The sequence below is a fragment of the Emydura macquarii genome, unplaced genomic scaffold (genome assembly GCF_026122565.2).
Source record: "Emydura macquarii macquarii isolate MOO-44397 ecotype Brisbane River unplaced genomic scaffold, CSIRO-AGI_Emac_v2 contig_1390, whole genome shotgun sequence".
NCBI lineage: Eukaryota > Metazoa > Chordata > Testudines > Chelidae > Emydura > Emydura macquarii.
This window is the reverse complement of record NW_027131527.1, coordinates 10,899,463-10,905,573: the sequence shown is the minus strand read 5'-3', so window position 1 is coordinate 10,905,573 and position 6,111 is coordinate 10,899,463. Positions and strand designations below refer to the sequence as shown.

The 6,111-nt window shown below is 38.1% G+C and overlaps 1 protein-coding gene across 1 annotated transcript in view; it reads left to right on the top strand.

The window, feature by feature from the left end:
* The first annotated feature begins 2,368 nt into the window (after positions 1 to 2,368).
* The window catches only part of CTNNA3 (catenin alpha 3), an 813,634-nt gene continuing 809,891 nt past the window's right edge, over positions 2,369 to 6,111 (top strand). The window contains exon 1 of the mRNA XM_067552599.1: positions 2,369 to 2,409. The gene's annotated coding sequence lies outside the window, so the exon portion shown is untranslated. The remainder of the gene's footprint in view (positions 2,410 to 6,111) is intronic.

Below are 6,111 nucleotides of genomic sequence, written 5' to 3'. Positions count from 1 at the left end.
GTCAAAATGGCTTTGGAGGTGGTGGTCATTGGAGCAGAGGGATTTGGATCCTGGGTCTCCTATCTCCCAGCTCTAATCACCAGGATACTTAGTCATTCTCATACTTGTGCACGCGCTCTCTCTCTGGCTCAGTGACTTTGATTATTTATTCACAGTGGAAAAGCTTCAAGAGGAGAGACTGAGGGAGCCCCACATCAGACTATCCTATTGCCCAGAAGTTAGGGCACTCACATGAGAGGCCCTGTTCAAAATCCCTTCTCCCCATCAGGCTGTGGTGGGGGGGGACTTGAACCAGGGAACTCTCACATTGCACTGGACTAAAACTTATCAGAGAGGTCCTTTATCTCTTCCCGCCTGGCTTTTTACAAAAAGTGTAGTGGCCTAACTTCAAGAGAGGGTTTGCAGCTGAGAATCCCAAGCAGAGGGAGGCACCTCCCTGCCTCTTGGATTTAGATGCTGACCTCTCTGGGATGGATGGAGTTTTAGAACACACCCTTTGTCTTGGCCTCTCCCATTGGCTAATTTGGGTGGGGAACTGCCTAATGTGCTGACTTTTATGAATCCCATTCTGAGGCACCTATCTCTCCCCATTTATTGTATAGAAGAGTGGCTCTCAACCTTTCCAGACTACTGCATGCCTTGCAGGAGTCTGATTTGTCTTGCATACCCCCAAGTTTCATCTCACTGAAAAACTACTTGCCTACAAAATCAGACATAAAAATACAAAAGTGTCTCAGCACACTATTGCTGAAAAATTGCTTACTTTCTCATTTTTACCACATAATTATAAAATAAATCAATTGGAATATAAATATTAAACTTTCAACGTATAGCATATAGAGCAGTATAAACAAGTCATTGTCTGCATGGAATTTTAGTTCGTTCTGACTTTGCTAATGCTTTTTATTGTAGCCTGTTGTAAAACTAGGCAAATATATAGATGAGTTGATGTACCTACTGAAAGACCTTTATGTACCTCCAGGGGTACATGTGTTGAGAACCACTGGTATAGAGGGCCTTGTTGGCTAACACAGGCTTTGAGAATCCTAGTGACATTTTTTTCCCCCTAGATGCCTAAAAGTTAGGTGTGGTAAGAATTACTATACTTACATACTTTTGTAAATGTAGCCCTTCCTTTCAAGGTCTTGTATCCAATTGGACACATTTAAATGAACACTATGAACCTGGCTAGGATCTAAATTGGGTTTATGATAACTAAAACCTGGTGTGGAATATCCTCTGGATTCCTGAACTTCTACGCTTCCTTTCAGCCCTGCAGTTCCATTGGCTGCAGTGGGTTATGTTGTTGTAAAAGTGGAATTTTGCCTTATTAATTAAAATAATAAAAAAAAAAAAAAAAGAAAGAAAAAAGTCATCACTGCATTGCCAAAAAATTAAACCACAAAATTGCTATTATTTTGATGTGTGAGTGGAAGAAGAAAAGATGGATAAATATGGCCTCAAATGTCTTGCAAATAACTATTTGAATTTTAAAACAAGTTTACTTACTTTGTACATATCTCCTTTATGTTCAGTTTTCATAAATAACGCTAAGAAATGAATTTATTGACAGGAACATTTGTAGAAATAGCACAATTTAAGCTAATATTGGAGTACATTCATGGAAAATTCACTTTCCACGTTTTGGTATCAGGAACAGCTTGTAATATGTGACCGTACAGTTTGGCTTCTGAATATTGCTTGATTGCAACAAACTGCTTGTGGAGAAACTTCAGAACAACAATTATTCATTGCATAGTTTCAAATAGTAAATTGCTTGTAGTGAACAGGAAAAAATAAGGTTTGCCCAATATATTTGCTGTGAATTATTTGCCCAGGTCTAGAAAGAAGTTATGCAAAATGAGAATTAAATGAGAATGCATCTTCTATATGTATAGAGATTGTAATGAGGTGTACTGGCCTTTTAAGGCAGTAAGAACACTGAGGATCAAAATATCACAATTCTGATATTAAGAAATACTTGAAAGGACTTGGGGGCACAATAGCTGAAGGAGAGGAAGTGGTGTGTGGAAGGCAATTTTGGGTTTGGAAAGAAGTCTTGTAGTTTTGTTTCTGTTCAGGGTCTGAGACTGGAGAATTCCAATGATCAATTTGGGTTGGAGTGCCCATCTTCCCCCTTCACTGAGGGTAACTGAGAGTTGTAGCCTAGGGATGTGTTAAGACCTGTTAGGAAGGAGGCAGGGTATATAAGAAGCTCTCTTCTATTATTAAAGGAAAATAGGAGGTTGAGAGTCACTAATAAATGGAGGCAAATAATCCATTGTTTATCTTGAGTTTACTTGCTTTTTTATACTTTTGTCATTTTTGGGCTGGGTAGGAATTGACTGCTCTTGGGATAGGGACCATGATGGAATCAGAATTAGAGGACTGAGGAAAGAAAATCCACTGGTATGTATATCTTTTGATTTGGCTTGTTATGTTCCAAAACACGGAGGAATGAGAAATTCTGTGTATGGTGTGTGGCAAATGTATGGTGTGTGGCTTTAAAAAAAATTTTTTTAAAGGACTCTGTGGTGCACAACCTTTCTGTTAAATTCAGTTTGCCTCACAGAATCATTGGGACCAAATGAAATATTGGATATAAACTCCTTGAACTTTAAGAGCCCCCAAAAGAAGATTGCATAATAACCTAATTAATAAAATTACTAAATATGGGGGTGGAGGGGAACCCCAAATGCTTGAAAGGCTAGAGAACTGTTAGTTAACTAATAATGGACTGCAACTGTTACAGACAAGGAGTGGAGTATACAAGACTCAGTTTTGGAACCAGTATGTTTTATTCTGAACATAAAGACTTTGAAAGAAAGTCTAAGGATAGTGGTACATCTGCGCACAACTCTTCGGCAGGATAGGATCCGTGGTTTCTCAGGGTCCTATCCAGCCAATAGCTTGTGTGCAGAAGTACCACTAAAGTCATTGAGAATTTATCACAAAAACTGTTGGAAGGAAATGCCGGTATGGTCAGTCCCAAGTTTTAAAAAATCATGAGTCACGCTCCATCTCCCCAAATCATGATACTGGGTTAAAAATTGGGAGATTAAATATGTGTGTGTTTATGTACATATTTAGTTCTCTTTGTCTTCTCATTTGAGTTTCTTGAGCTTATATTTTCAAGCTTTTCTTTTACAGTCATGAGCGCTAGAAACTTACAATTTTTAAAATGAAAATCAATATTCTCACGTAATTCCAGGAGCAGGAGCTTTCAGAAAAATACCAATTATTGAAAGTCATAATAAATTTGTAAGGACTGGTAACACTGAAATGGCCTTTTTTTTTGGATAGCACCAAATTGCATTGACCAATAAATAATGTAGAGAAAAGACTCATATCCATTCAGAGAGACCTACTAGACATAGGTTAGGAGCATGAGTCATGAGTTTTAGAAAAGTCTACAGCGTTGAGATAAGCGTTTTGAAATAGTAACTAGAGGATATACATTAAATAGGCTTGACCAAGGTGACCAGAAGGTGGTCATGAAAATTTGGAAGGTCGTCAAGGTGAAAAAGTACAATAGTTCACATTAATCCATAGAGTTTTAAAATGCTTTTAGGAGATTTATTGTACAGCATATTTTAGTGGTAATTCAGAGAACTACAAAACTTCTGAGTTTGTTTTGCCATCTTGTGAAACTTTGGATATGGCAGTGCTCAAATCATCTGTCAACCAGCCACTTCAGGAGAAGACCTTCTTATTAAATATTTCATGGTGTAAATTGCTGAGATGATGACTCTTTTTTTCTTCTTCTTTGCATCCTGGATTAGATAATTCAAGCAATAGAAAAAGCACATACAAAAAAGGCTGACATACTCCTCCCCCATACGCTTGGTGCACATTAAAGTTGAGGGGTCATCTGTAAGCTGTAGTAATTTTTTTCTAAAAAAATGCTTTGAAACAATTTTCAAGATTTGTAGTTGTTTACTTGTTTAGTTTTTAAGAAGGGAGTGCTTAAACGGGCTGCAGAGCACCATTTAAAGTGTGTGGGGGCATAAATTTGTCACACCCCCACCTTCCTCTTCCTCTCTCGGGCACTATCCTCTCCTCAGCAGACTGACCGACTTCCCTGCCCCAGCCCATAAATCCCTACACCAGACCACCCCTCCAAATTTGACTGAGTAGTATTGTGATCTTTTATGCAAGCCATAGCACCACTCAGGTTTGGCCCCGCAATAAAGAGGTCAGGCCAGGCTCCCCTGGCTCAGTGGCCTGTGGGTTTAGGCACAATGCACATGGCAGTCTTGAAGATTTAATGTGCAGTAAAATAGATTGCATTTTCTTTGCTTTTTACTGTATAAACTGTCTTTGAAGACATTAATAAAACATAGCATCAAAGTAAGACATTTAAACAATTAACAACAAATTATCAGAATTTAGTATGAAATCACACAGCAAGGCACTAATACTATGCTAACGAAGTGTTTCTCGGCCCAGAAATTTTCATTATGGAGAAGTGTCATTCATGCCATTCCCTCCAAGTTCAGGAGCTAGAAGACCGTAAACAAAAAACATTATTTATCGCTCAACACTGAGCCTCACCAACTCCAAGAGGAATGAGTTGTGAATAAAATCATAACAGAATGAATCATCATTATCTTCGCTTTCCCTGTAGTAAACTATTTCATCATCCACAAAAATATTTTTAGTTCCTATGAATACTACTTGACAGAGAAATCGCTGCAGATGTTGCTCCAATACGCAAAGTCACCTTTTGGCTGCTCAAATCTTTTCCTCATGTGCTGCATCGAACAAACTAAGGCCCTGATCCTGCGATCTATTCGAGACAGGTAGATCCCTGTGTGGTCGCCCTTGCTGAGCTCATTGCAGGGCCAGTAGCTAAGACTTCATATGTAGATAGTTCAATTTCTGACTACAAAAATTCCCCATCCGTTCAAACTCTCTAGCATGGAATATAGTTACAAGTGTTATACCATCAGAACAAATTCCCATTGGCTGATTGTATCCCAAAGGAATTACACTAAGACTAACTCTAGCCTTATACAAATTTAACTCTTTGTGATATAAACGCTCATTAAGGGGTGAATATCAGAAAATATAAGGCCTGATCCCACTCCATTGAAATCAGTAGCAATTTAACGAATTAGAATTGTGCTGAATTTTCGATTCTCTACAGTTAGTTGTAATTGTATGACGCGGAGCCTGTTGTACAATGGAGTAAACTGCAAATGTTTTGAATCGTATTAGAAAGATGTCTCTCTAGCTGTTTGAGTGCTCATAAAGGACCAGAACTCAGTGGAAGGTTTTTATCTGTTTTTATGCTGAACAAACCATTCGTCTATGTTCAGAGTGTCATCAAGACTGGCCCCGAATTAAATATTCTTCTTAAGTGATAACAGTACCTGCCTAATTTGAAGATGGAGATTCCTCAAGTCTCAACTCTAATGTGCCACTAACCCAGGGGCTGTGATAATCACTTAACAATGCAACTTAAGAGTTGTCTTAATCAAAAGTGCATTTCTGAGTGGATCAGACTGTGCCGTACCTATAATAATAGGGAAGCTTTTATAATAATCACACTGCATCCCAATGTACTTGCCATTAAAGCACATGAGATGGGGAAGGCTAATATTGAAAAGGTAGGATCTTTATGAGACTACTGGAGTGACTACATGCTGCTGTTTCATATTCTCAAGGGGACAGATAAATAAATGGGGAGGAAAGAGAGAGAATAAAACGAAGAGAAGGTGAAGGTGGGGGAGGGAAAAGAAAGGTGGATTACAAGAGGAAAACAAAACGGAAAGAACAAAACATTTTTAAATTGTTTGTATAAACAAAATTTAATATTATAAAGACAAGGGGAAGTAAACTTTTTTATCATTTAATTCTTTACAGCCCTTCTGTGTACATCTCCCATTTGGCAGTTTGTCATCATATGTAGATATTATTGGAGTTCTCTGGCATGTGGACCATTATATATTATGGGGCCTGATCTGGATGAAATTTTAGTCTGTACATTGCTGCAATATATGGCATGAGTTCCAATTACAATATTTGACATTGGTCTCCTACTTACCACTTTCGCTCTTTTACACTGATCTCTCATGCCAATGACATTTTTTTATTCATGTGGAGATC